Source organism: Eupeodes corollae, chromosome 1 (assembly GCF_945859685.1).
Source record: "Eupeodes corollae chromosome 1, idEupCoro1.1, whole genome shotgun sequence".
NCBI classification, from domain to species: Eukaryota; Metazoa; Arthropoda; class Insecta; order Diptera; family Syrphidae; genus Eupeodes; species Eupeodes corollae.
In genome coordinates, this window is record NC_079147.1 from 229830196 (window position 1) to 229843783 (window position 13588).

Sequence of the window (13588 nt, forward strand, 5' to 3'; positions counted from 1 at the left end):
GTTTTTTTACAAGAAAGCTTAACTTAGCTTATCCTCTCTTCTTAGCTCTAACTATCTTTTTCTCCTTTTTTTCTTCTTCTAATTCTATTCTATTTCTTTGATTTCAAGTAAAATAATATTTAATCGATAAATTTTGTTTTTCCTTTTTCTTTAATTTTATTTTAATTTAATTTTATATTATTTGCTTTTGTTTTTTGAATTGTTAAGTTAAGTCATAGGCTCTCACTAATTTATAAGATATCTGCTATCTTACTGTGTAAGCTTTATAAATAAATAAACTGCAACTGAAAAACAAAAACTAAATACCTTAACAAAAATTACTAAAAGTTCGTAAAAATTGATTTTCGACACAAGTATCTTTCCAAACATTTGAGATATTGGCTTTAAACTAAATTAATCTTATAAGAAATATTGTTGTCAATATTCGGAAAAAATTTGAGAAAATCAATTTGACAATTTGTTTTAAAAACAAATAAAACCTTAAAAAAACATGACTAAAAGTTCGTAATAATTGATTTTCGATTCAAGTATCTTTTCAAACATTTGAGATATTGGCTTCAAACTTATTTTATCTTTTAAAAACTATTGTTATTAACACTCTGTAAAATTTTGAGAAATATCGAATTAATAGTGTTTTTACAAAAAGATTAAACCTACAAAAAAATTAACAAAAGCTAATACAAATTGATTTTCAATTTAAAAATCTTTTCAAAAATTTGAGATATTGGCTTTGATCTAATTCTATCTAATAAAAATATTGTTTTCAACATTTGGAAAAATTTTGACAAAAATCGAATTGACAGTTTTCTTCCAAAAAACTAAAACCTAAAAAAAAAGCATTACTAAAAGTTGGTAAACATCGATTTTCTACTCAAATATCATTTCAAAAATTAAAAAGAGGGTGGGATCCGACCCACACTGATAACTTTCCATCCCGTCTGTCGATTTGTCTTGCTTAAAAGTTTGTCTATATGTAGTCGTACCAATTTTTACCAAATTTGCGTACTATTTTTTTGTAGATTTTATATTTTAAGAAAATTTTATATAAAAATTACTGAATATCGAAAACAATATTTTCTGTAAAATAAAATAAGTTTGAAGCCAATATTTTTAGTTTTTGAAAAGCTATTTGAGTCGAAAATAAATTTTTACCAACTTTTGTAAATTTTTTTTAAGTTTTTAATTTTTTGTACAAAAACATTCAATTCGATCTTTTTAAAAATTTTACTGAATGTTAACAACAATATTTTTTGAAAGATAAAATTAGTTTGAAGCCAATATTTCAAATTTTTGAAAAGATATTTGAGTCAAAAATCAATTTTTACCAACTTTTATACATTTTTTTTCAGGTTTTTATTTTTTGTAAAAAAACTGTCAATTCGATTTTTCTCAAAATTTTTCCTAATGTTGAAAACAATATTTCTTATAAGTAAAAATTAGTTAAAAGCTATTATCTCAAATTTTTAAAAATATATTTGAGTCGAAAATCATTTTTTACCAACTTTTGTTAATTTTTTTTTAAGTTTTTAATTTTTTGTACAAAAACATTCAATTCGATCTTTTTCAAAATTTTATCAGATGTCAAAAACATTATTCTTCGTTGCACAAAATTGTTTTGGAGATGAAATCATATTTCAGTCGTAAAATTTTGGAGGTGACAAATTTTTTTTTCTCAGATTTTTTGATTTATAAAAAAAACCGTTAAATGGATTTTTTTCAAAAAATATATTTCTTTAATATCACGTTTTAATATATTCTATAAAATTTAATTCAAGTCTCTAGCGTTTTTGGTTCGTAAGATATTTAGGGTTAACCAAAATTTTCACCTTTTTTCAAACTGCTATGGTAAAAAAACCACCCACGCGATTTTCTTGAGAGCCCTTTCTGCATCTTTATCTGCCTTATTATCTGTATAACAAAATTTATTTGAAATCTATATCTCTTCTGGTTCTTGAGCTACGGAAGACGAAAAGAACGTACGGAAGTACGGACGCACAAACGTACGTACACACGCACGCACAACCATATTTCTAAAAATCTTTTATTTTGACTCTAGGGACCTTGAAACGTCGAGAAATGTCAAAATTTTTAAATTGACAAATCGGACTCATTACAATAACTTCCTATGGGAAGCTAAAAATTGTCTTCAAATTTATTTTCTCTCACAGAAAATATTGTTTTCGACATTCAGTTAATTTGTTATAAAAATGCAACTGTCAGTTTTTTCATAAGAACGAACAAAATTAACAAAAAATAGTACATTTGCGTACTATTTTTACTAAAATTGGTAAAAATGCTACTAAAATTGATAAAAATTGGCTTACGACTAAAAATCTCGTTAAAAAAATTAGATTTTGAGATCAAATTATTTCATCATAAGCAAAATATTGTTGGCAGTATTTAAATTTTTTTGAATAATTCAACTGACAACTTTTTTAACAAAACGTAAAAACCTACAAACTTTTAAGCATGACAGATTGACAGACGGGATGGGAAGTTATCAGCGTGGGTCCCATCTCAGCCTCTTTTTTTATTTTTAATGTCAGAAAAATATCGTGAAAATATGTAAGTAACATTTTCGTTATCTAGCCACCCCCCTTAAGCCTAGTACATACTTCCTCGTGAAGTGAACGTTCGCCAGTGGAGAAAGTGAACTTTTGACATTGCTCACTGGTACACACTTGTGAGTACACGTTGTGAACATTTGACTTCAGCTTCACCAACAGTTCCCGTACATTTTGCACGTGAATTGCCCGTGAACGAAAACTCTCCACTTTGTTCTCCACTCAGCTACACGAGCAAGTTCACGGGTGAACCAAAAACTGAAATTTGTATGGGTTCACGAGATGGTTCACAAGTATGTACTAGCCTTTAAGAGTAATATCAGATACATTTTTTTAAAACCTCATGTTAAGATACTTTCATTATGAAAACAGAGATACACATTCGACAGCACTGGTTATGCTATATGTTGCTTATGTTGCATACCTCTTTAGATGTTAAATCTTGAATGTTTTGCTGTATTTTGTTTTTCGCTTTCCAGGAATTGAGGTAACTGACTGAATGTGTATGAAGTTGAAGTGTGACTGCGAGTCCCAAACGAATATGAATTGAATAGTTTTTAGTTTGAAACCGGCTTCGAATGCGAAAGGTGGTGTATTTTTGTCGTACCGCCACATCACGTCACGTCTCTTCACGTCGTAGTCGTTCAATAATAATAATTAAAAAACTAAAAGTATATCTGAGGCACCTATACGCGAATCGAAACTGAAAGAAGTATTTATGAATTTATTGCAACACAACATTCATTTCATTTATAGTAACACACCACACTTCAAAAAAAAACTTACCTCTCTAAACTAGTCGAGCGGAGTGATTTCTCATCTTAAAAGAGATAGGTTGACCAAACGTGTTTATAAAATTTAAATTAACAGAAAGAAAACAACAAAGTATAATAAAGTGCACTGAAATGAATCATTTGATTTTCCATACTCAAATGTAAATTGTAAATAAATAAATTTTATTAAACTAAAAAATAAAAAACAAAACAAGTTTCGGAAATAATAAAATACAATATTCGTATTCATTAATTAAAATATAATTATTAGAAAATTTCACAACCTACCTGAACATCCCATAAATGGATTAGAGACAAAATTACCTTCTTCTCTTAATTGAATTACCATACCTACGTATTATAGGAATAACACTTCAAGAAAAATCGAGGTGAGTGAGTGTTGTTTTATTTTTTTCGTTCGTTTTGCAATAGATAGATTTTTTAATCCCCCATAGTTTGGCGAGTGTGTTGAATGTAATTAATTTGTGTCTTGTTTAGTTTTTAGTGCTGTTATTTAATTTTTAATGCCTTAAATAAAAAAAATTATGTTAAGTTTTTAATTTGCGAGTTTTGATGATGAGTTATCGTTCGTTATCGTTACTTCGTCATCGCCATCGTCAGTGTCAAGTCAGGTCAGAAACTCAGAAAGCAACAGGAATATAGGGAAAGAGAAACGATAAATGAAGTAACCGGTTTACGGCCTTCCTTTTATCAGTCTTAGCATTAGCAATATGCTTATGCTTACGTTTCCTGCATCCCTTGCTCTCTCTCTTCTGCAATCTCCTCAACTCAACCTATGGTTTTTCTTTTCTTCGTGGTTCGTGGAATTGTGCCAGGGATAGGGAGGCCATAGTTAGCCTTTCCCTTTAACCAGCAGCAGCAGCAACAGAACAGCAGCACCGCACCAGGCACAGGCCACAAGCCATTTTGCACTCAACATAATGGCGAGTTTACATTTTTTTTTAACAAAACATTGTATGTTATAATTTTGTTCGAAATTTTGTTGAAGTTGGATGGGAATTGAATGCGAAAGAGGGTGAAAAGATACACGTGGTGTGTTAGGAACAACTTTTTGAAACGTCAACTTTGTTGTTATGTATTTAAGTCCGCTATGTTTCTTGTTTTTATTTTGAACGTTATTGGAACCTTAGGTTTGGAAGCCATTTTTAATTCTTACAAATGTGTTACTCAAAAACATATCTACACACTTACCTTTTTACCATAGAAAATAATCCAACGGATTATTACCGTTATGTTTCGATTAGATATAATAGTTTCAGGAATAACCACCAATAAACTTGAAATTGCAGAAATCTAGCATAAAGATAGAGACAACTTAGCGGTATTGGATCTCAGATATACAGTGAATCAAAAGTGTTTCTCATCCACTCCACAGAAGCATTTAAATAAAAAAATATTCATACAATTTAAATTGATTTTGATTTAAACTGTTTTCCATAATTTGCTGTGGTAAATAATTATAAATAGGTGCATAAAAACATTTTTCTGATTCATACCCCTACACACTACAATAAAGTTTAATGTCAGAATAATAAATGAGCTTACGTTTGGCTTTCATGTAAGTGCTTTACGCGAAGGTGTGTGTCGGATAAAAAACGAAAACCAGAGTGACTGAAAAAAGCAAAAGTGACCATAAATTGCATTATATCATTTATTACATATCTCTTTGTTTTGTTAGTTTTTTAAATAGGACCAGAGGTCTTGAGTTCAATCAATGCCTGTGTCACTAACATTTTTCTAATATTGTTGTTATGAAATTTGCTTACTAAGATATGCTTTTCTGTTTAGGCTTATAAACTTTTTGTTCCCTAAATCATTTATAGGCTTCACTCACCTAACAGAAAACCTAGTTTTCATCAAAGAGTTTTCGAAAACCTGAAAATCCTACGTTTTCGTTTGATTTTTTTGTACTAAGATAAGCCGTTCGGTCCTTAAATCACTTCTTGGCTTTCCACACCAAACACAAAACCGAGTTTTCGCGTTTTCTTTTGAGATTTCAATTTGTGCAACACCGACTGTCATGGATTTGAAAGTAAAAGTGTAGTCTCTCAATTATTATTTGTAAAAATAAAATCCATCCAAAATATGAAGATTTTGTTAAAATTATTTTTCATTCTAGTTGTTTTAAACAAAAGTTCAAAATTTCTAAGTAAAACATTTGTTTTGACGGCAGTCGTCATCAGATGTTTTGTTTACATGTAATGGAGCGCTGAATGTTTCGAAAGGTTTGTTTGTTAAGTTCAACTTTGAATTGCTATTAGTTTTCGGCATAATAGCCTTTTCACACCAAACCCAAAACCGAGTTTTTGTCAAAAAGTTTTCGAAAACCTGAAAATCCTTTACACTCAATAATTACAAGAAACATCTAGCTAGATAGCTATCGGAATCCAAACATTCAAAAACACTCTAGAATAACGTTCGTGAACTGGGTGGCGATAATCCAAATATGGTGAACACTCTTGGGGCTGAAACACTAGTAGCACATTTTAAGACTCTTTTGTCGGCTGAGGTTAGTCACCATACTTTTTATTATGCTTAACCCAACGTTGTAGTTGATGAACTGGATTGTCCAATATCTTTGTCTGAACTCGATTCTTCACTTCTTAAGATGAACAACAATAAAGCTTCTGGCATATATGGAAATCCAGTAGAATTCTACAAAAATAGCACAGTTCAATTGAGAATTACCTTCTATCGTACCTCAACAGATTAAAACTTAAACAAAGCAATTATTTTTGCAATTCACTAGATCGGTAATGCCACACTACTGGAAAATCACCGAGGAATTTTTATTTTAATTGAGGAAGATTCTTACTTCGATTCTATACGAAGAGCTTACCAAATGGATCGACAAAAAAAACCTTTTAAGTATGTTCCAAGCTGGTTTTCGGTCGGGCTTCTCAGCCATGGCTCAAATATTTGCTTTGACAAGCATTGCTAGAAAATCCATTGATAAAAAGAAAAAACTATACGCTTGCTTCGTAGATTTCAAGGCAGCTTTTGACAAAGTTAACAGACAAGTTTTGGTGAACAAGATTTCAACGATAGGAATCTTCCGAAAATGTTTGACCATGTACTCTAAATTTCTTGCTTCAGAATGGTTTGAAACAACTGCAGGTGTTCCACAGGGCTGTATTTTAATCCCATTACTTTTTGCTTGTTTGTTGACGACATTTGTAATATACTCCGAGGAGGGATATCATTTGCTGATATACAAATTAAAGTTCTGCTACATGCTGATGACTTAGTACTACTCGCCAAAAACCCTTACACTCTGCAATTACAAATAAACAGGCTGAATGCATGAGAGAAATGGGGGTTAGCCATCAATACAAGAAAGACAAAGATTTTTGAAGCACGTAAAAAGAGAAGACAACCCGACGAAAAATAATGTAAACATCGACGTTGTGCAAGAATTTAAGTACCTTGGTGTTTGGATTACATACAATCTTAATTTTTCAAAACATGCCAAACAAAAAAGTAATGAAGCAAAACTAGAATTGAGTATCATGTGGACTAGGTTCTTTGCAAACCAAGATATCGATCTCGCGTCAAAATACCGTGTTTTTCATACAACGGTCAAAACTTGTACGTGCTATGGTGCCCAGGTTTTCGGCTATATAAATCTCGAGACGTTTGAGTCGGTGCAGACGCAGAGATATTTCTTCAAACGATTATATAGACTACCTTACTCAACGCCTAACTATGCTATCTATGTGGAATCTGGGATAATGCCTCTGTACATAAGAAATCTAAAAGCCAACTATGATTATTTGATAAGGGTCATGAGAAGAACTGGAACAAGTCTTGACTATCATGACAAGATTTTGCAAAATAACGCTTCTCCATTCAAGGACTGGAATGAACTAGCTCATCTTTCATTATTGGAGTCAAATATTGATGAATGGCAGGGTATGTCTGAAGCAATTACTGCGAAAATAAACGAATTTTTTGAAAGGTTTGTTTGTTTAGTTCATGTTTAAATTGCTTTTCGTCATAAAGGTTAGAAAATATCTCCCTTCCGCTTTTTTGCTCTTTATTCAAAGGCTTAGAAAAAGTGTTTCAGTGATCGGATTAAGTTCTATTTTGTTCGATAATCTGTTTCCATCTTTGATATTGTAGTATTTAATCCATTTTCCATCGCCAGTCACCATCCGCTTGAAAAATGGGTCGAGTTTTTTCCATTTCAGCATAGCAAGCGTTGATTCGGTCTAGAAGTTTTTTTTTTACGTCAAATCATGTGGCACCCAAACATCAAGCTTTTTTGTATCCAGCCTTCTGCAGATGGCTTAAAATGGTTTGGTGAATAGCTCCCATCTCGGTCTAACTCGACTTTTTCCATGATTTGACCGGTATTATTAGCTTATCCATGGTATCGTTTTAATCGGCTCTGAATCATCGAAATCAATTCTTCGCGGTTCAAAGTGATAGAGTACCGAATATCGGCGTTAGTAAACTTCAAACTTATCATGCATAAACTCCTTTTGTAGGTTATGTCAAGACCTTTCAAATGATGTAAAGCATTGCCAGATACGAGCTCTTTAGCGCTTTGTGCATAGCCGCGAAATTCAAAAGACAAAAAGGCGTAAAAAGGCGTAGCTTTGGTTTGGTGTGAAAAGCCTATTAAATAACTTCAACCACAGGAATGGTGGAGAGTTGTAAGCCACAAGGACCTAGTTCTCTACGAACTGTTGCAATACTTAATTTTTGTATTCATCGTAGCAGTTTTACTTGTAATCAATGTCTGCTTATAGCTTGAAACTTAAAAAATCATCATCATCATTTTTGAAACAGAATAAATGACTTGTTTGATATTTATATACACGTCTCAAAACAATACACAAATGGTTATAAGCATCATCAATAAAAATCAATTCCTACGAAAAACTTAACTCTGGACAGACAAAGCTTTTTTCTGAACAACCAACATTTTTCATGAAAAAGTTGTCATTATCTTCTACAACTTTTTGTCAAAAAAGAACATAGTTTTGAGAGTAATTTGTATAAAACTTCCCTTTCCTTCCACATACATTTTATTCCACTCCAAATTAAGGGCATTTTATAAGGAGTTCTAACAATTGAGAACAAATAATGAGGCTCTTCACTAAAGTTAAGATTTTTCTGAATTTTTTCAAAGTAAGGCTATTTTGTCAATATTATTTTTAGTTCGTGTTTTTGGTATTTCACTTTCACAATAATCTTTTCGATACGATTCTTATGAAAATTAAAGTACCTACTCGTATTTTTAATTAATATGATATCATTTATTTTTATAATTCATGGTCAAAATTATTTATTTTCTTACAACTCTCATAACAATAATATTCAACAAGCTCTTAGGCATCGAAATTGTTTCTTATTTAACTTCTTATTTGCTTATTATAAAACAAATTCTTTTTGAGTAGTGCCACTAAACATTGTTTAATAACATTAACATTGAAAAACGATAGGGTTTTTCAATAGGGGCTATAGAAGATGATGAAAATGTCAATCGTGGCGTTTGATGTGTGGCACGTAGCGCCAACCTGCTCGAACCACATGTCGTCTAGATCCATATGGTTCAACTTGGACAACTAACGTCGTTTTCAAAAAAGTACGGACCAATTACGCCGCCCGCCAGCCCAAAATCAACACTAAACGGTAATTTTTTGAGGATGCATTATCACCTGGTGAACCTTGAGTGGTTTGGTGTCGTCCCATATACGGCAATTTTGCTTGTTAACACAGCCATTCTTCCAAAAATGCACCTCGTCTCTAATGATAGTTTTTCGAACGAAATTGGGGTCCCCTTCCAAACGATTCGAAGCCCAGTCAGCGAACAAACAGCGTTGTCTATCATGAACTATGAGCTCCTGGGTCAGTTGGATCTTGTACGGGTGTAGGCCCAAGTCTTGACGCAAAATTCACCAAGTTGAAGTCTCCGAAAAGGCGAGTTCTTGTGCAGGGCGAATAATAGACTGCCTCGGATTCTGCTGTACACTTTCACGGACCACGGCGACGGCGATGTTCTTGGCCAATCTTGCGGCGATTCTTGAAAGTACGGGTATTGGCTGATTGTGAAGAGTCCCCAAGTCTACTGTAAAATGGACGCAATACGCGCAACGTTTGCGTTACCGAACACTCATTTTGATATTAAAGTTTTATCATTTGAACATGCTGTTCAATTGTGTTTCTTGTCATGATGATTTGGCATAAACAACTGAATAATAAACAAAAGACTTGACAAAAGTCACCTAAACAAAATGGCCGCCTATTTGCGCCAAAATCTAACCGCGCCAATTTAAAAACATTTTATTTCAAAATTTGATCTATTTGTGGAAAACATCACGCCGAAACTGTTTACAAAACTTTTGTTTCAACAGAATTTAAATGTTCAAAATTCAATGTTTCATTCAGTTATATATATTTTTTAAACATTAAAAAACAACATTTTAAAATAGTCCCACATTAAATGGAGAACCCATTGCATATACAGTGATTCAAAAAAAAGTTGTACATTCGATTTTCTTTTTTGAAAAAGCAATTACCTATGGAGTTAATTGCAATAATAAAAAAAGAGGCTGGGATGCGACCCACACTGATAACTTCCCATCCCGTCTGTCGATTTGTCTTGCTTAAAAGTTTGTCTATATGTACTAGTATCAATTTTACCATTATTTTTTTACTACTATTTTTTATAGATTTTATTTTTTATGAAAAAACGGACTGTTGGATTTTTATATAAAAATCACTGAATATCGAAAACAATATTTTCTGGAAAATAAAATAAGTTTGAAGCCACTATTTTTAATTTTTGAAAAGCTATTTGAGTCGAAATTAAATGTTTACCAAGTTTTAGTATTGTTTCTTTTAGATTTTTATTTTTTGTAAAAATACCGTCAATTCGATTTTCTTCAAAATTCTATCGAATGTTGAAAACAATATTTTCTATAAGATAAAATTAGTTTGAAGCCAATGTTTTATAGTTTTGAAAAGATATTTGAGTCGAAAATCAATTTTTACCAACTTTTATTAATTTTTTTTTAGGTTTTAATTTTTGTAAAAAAATTGTCAATTCGATTTTTCTCAAAATTTTACTGAATGTTGAAAACAATATTTCTTATAAGATAAAATGAGCTTGAAGCCTAAATTTCAAGTTTTTGAAAAGATATTTAAATCGATATTTAATTTTTACGAACTTTGAGTAATGTTTTTTTTAGATTTTTATTTTTTATAAAAAAAACTGTCAATTAGATTTTTCTCAAAATTTTATCAGATTTTAAAAACATTATTCTCCGTTGCTCAAAATTGTTTTGGAGATTAAATCATATGTAAGTCGTTAAATTTAGGAGGTGACAATTTTTTTTTTTTCAGTGTTTTTGATTTAGAAAAAAAACCGTTGTATTGATTTTTTTCAAAAAATATACTTCTTTGAGATCACGTTACAGTTTATTATATAAAATTTAATTCAAGTCTCTAGCGTTTTTGGTTCGTAAGATATTTAGGGTTAACCAAATATTTCAACTTTTTTTCAAACTGCTATGGAAAAAAAACCACCCATGCAATTTTCTTGAGAGCCCTTTCTGAATCTTTCTGCCTTATTATCTGTATAACAAAATTTATTTGAAGTCGATATCTCTTCTGGTACTTGAGTTTTGGACGACGAAAAAAACGTCGCGAACGTACGGACGTACGGACGTACGGACGTACAGACGTACGGACGTACGGACGTACGAACGTACGTACACACGCACGCACAGACATCTTTCTAAAAATCTTTTATTTCGACTCTAGGGACCTTGAAACGTCGAGAAATGTCAAAATTTTCAATTTGACAAATCGGACCCATTACAATAACTTCCTATGGGAAGTTAAAAAAATACTTACCAAAAATAGGGATGTTTTTAACCTCCAGATTAGTAAAATACATTTTTTTTAATAAATTATTTTAATAAAAAAAAAACAAATTAAACAATTTGTATGAAACAAAAAAAAAACTTGTACACTTAAATAATTCAATTAAAAAACAGCAACATTTCAAAACCCCAAATGGTTCAATATTTTGTATAATGTCATTTTGCATCTAAGACCAATTGCAATCTCATTGGCATTGAAAGGGCCAATTTTTTTTATAACATCTGGCGTAATTTCAATCCATATCCTCTGTATTGCATCTTTTAACTTTTCTTTATTTTTCACGTTCCTTTCCTTTAACTTTTTTTTCAACATGAGCCCAAAAATATTCAATTGGATGTAAATCCAGACTTTATAACAACCATTCCTTCACTATCAACGAGGAATGTTTTGGGTCATTGTCATGAACGAAACTATAATTAACTCCAAGGTCCAATTTTGCTGTAGTACTTCTTAAATTATTTTTCAAGATGTTCAGGTAATCAAACTTATTCATTGTCCCTTCCACAAATTGAAAATTTCCAACTCCGTTTGTTCCCATCGCACGCTGCCACCACCATGTTTTACTGTGAGATTTACATTCTTCGGATCTAAGGCTGTACATCATTTTCTCCAAACAAAACTTCGCCCATCGGATCCAAAAATATTGAATTCGGGTTCGTCGGTATAAATAACGGAATTCCAAAACTCTATCGGTTTATTTATGTACTCTTTGGCATATTTATGCCAGATAAAATTGGTTTGTTTCGAGGCGTAAGACATCTAAACTCTCCCAAATTTACAAAATTTCTTACCGTCTGTGGATGAACTTGGACAATTTTGTTTCTATTGAGGTCTTCCGCTATTTCCACTGCCGAAATTTAGTATCAATTTTTCTCAGTCTCCCACTTCCACTCGGTCTTGTAATCCGTTTTTTTTTATGTAAGAGTTAATTACGTACTGAAGTGTGAAATGTTGTTTTTTCACAATATCAGTGATTTGTCGTAGACTTTTTTTTTCGTCCCACAACTTTACACTAAGTTTTTTCATATCAAGTGAAGTTTGTTTGTTTTCCATTTTTTTTAATTTTTCTTATAAATTTTTAACAAATTATTATTCTGGCAACATGAAGTAACTAAACCTTTCAAAAAAGAGATGATCTGATAAAGCTTACTGGATAACCGTTCTATACAGTATTCTAACTACAAAGTGTACAAGTTTATTGCAATTAACTCCATAAAAAATCGACTTTACAACTTTTTTTTTGGTTCACTGTTTGCTGTTCTTTTTATCTTTTCCTTACAAAATATTTTTGAAACTAAAAATTATATAGGTAGTAATTTGATTATAAATTTGAAATGGAAAATAAAAATGGATTTACTTGAATCTGCACCTGTATAATAAAGAAAAGTAGAGGGAGGCAGATATGTCGAAACTCCAAAATGGTAACTCTTTATTCCACTTCCTATAAAAAAAACTATAACTTTTTGACGAAACAGTGTTGCCGCAAGGCTTCACGGAAGTGTAATGAAATATATACAAAAAACCTGACAAAAGCTAAAATAAAGTTAGAAAATCGAAAATATTTTCGGACAACAATGAATATTTCTTTAAAAGAAAAACAGTGTTTTCCATAATCTTTACATGATTGTTAAAATGTTTTTATAATTCCTTATATAGTTAAATCATTTGAAAAAGTATCTCACTAATGTTAAACATTGCAATTAGTTGTGAGGTTTATCATAATTTAAATAAAATGTGAGTAAAATTAATTCGAAAAGTATGACAAAACGTACGAAATGTAACAAATTTTAAAAATAAAAAGAAATATAAAGCTTTTGTTATATTTGTAAATTTTTGGCAGACGAAGTTGCTATAATAATGATGAACATGTTCGTCTGCACAATAATCTTGACATCCATATTTCTCGAATTTCCTATAATGCAGAAATGAATACCTTCTGCATTTTGGTATTTTCTCTCTATCTTACAAACATTAATTTTGTATGTACCATCCTTTTTTTTACAGAAATCAAATGCAGATGCATGTAAATCAACTATAAATCTAATTCAACAATTTTATGAACCGTGAAATAAAAAAGACATTTATTGAAACAACCTTAAAATAGGTGTGCTGTTATTAACAACTTTATACAAATCCATTGAATAACCTAATACAAGTATTTAACATTTATAGTATTATTAGTTATTAGTTATTCATTGTTTTATATTTTCTTATGACTTATAGCCAACGGATAAAATTGAAGTTTTATGTACGACTCGTTACAAATTCCATAAAGTTTTATGAAAAATTAAAAAAGCCGCATAAATGTGAAATAACTTCTGCAAGCTAAGGTTT

The 13588-nt window shown here is 31.0% G+C and overlaps 1 protein-coding gene across 1 annotated transcript in view; it reads left to right on the forward strand.

Moving 5' to 3' along the window:
- The first annotated feature begins 3025 nt into the window (after nucleotides 1–3025).
- The window catches only part of LOC129941832 (uncharacterized), a 65576-nt gene continuing 55013 nt past the window's right edge, over nucleotides 3026–13588 (forward strand). The window contains exon 1 of the mRNA XM_056050583.1: nucleotides 3026–3726. The gene's annotated coding sequence lies outside the window, so the exon portion shown is untranslated. The remainder of the gene's footprint in view (nucleotides 3727–13588) is intronic.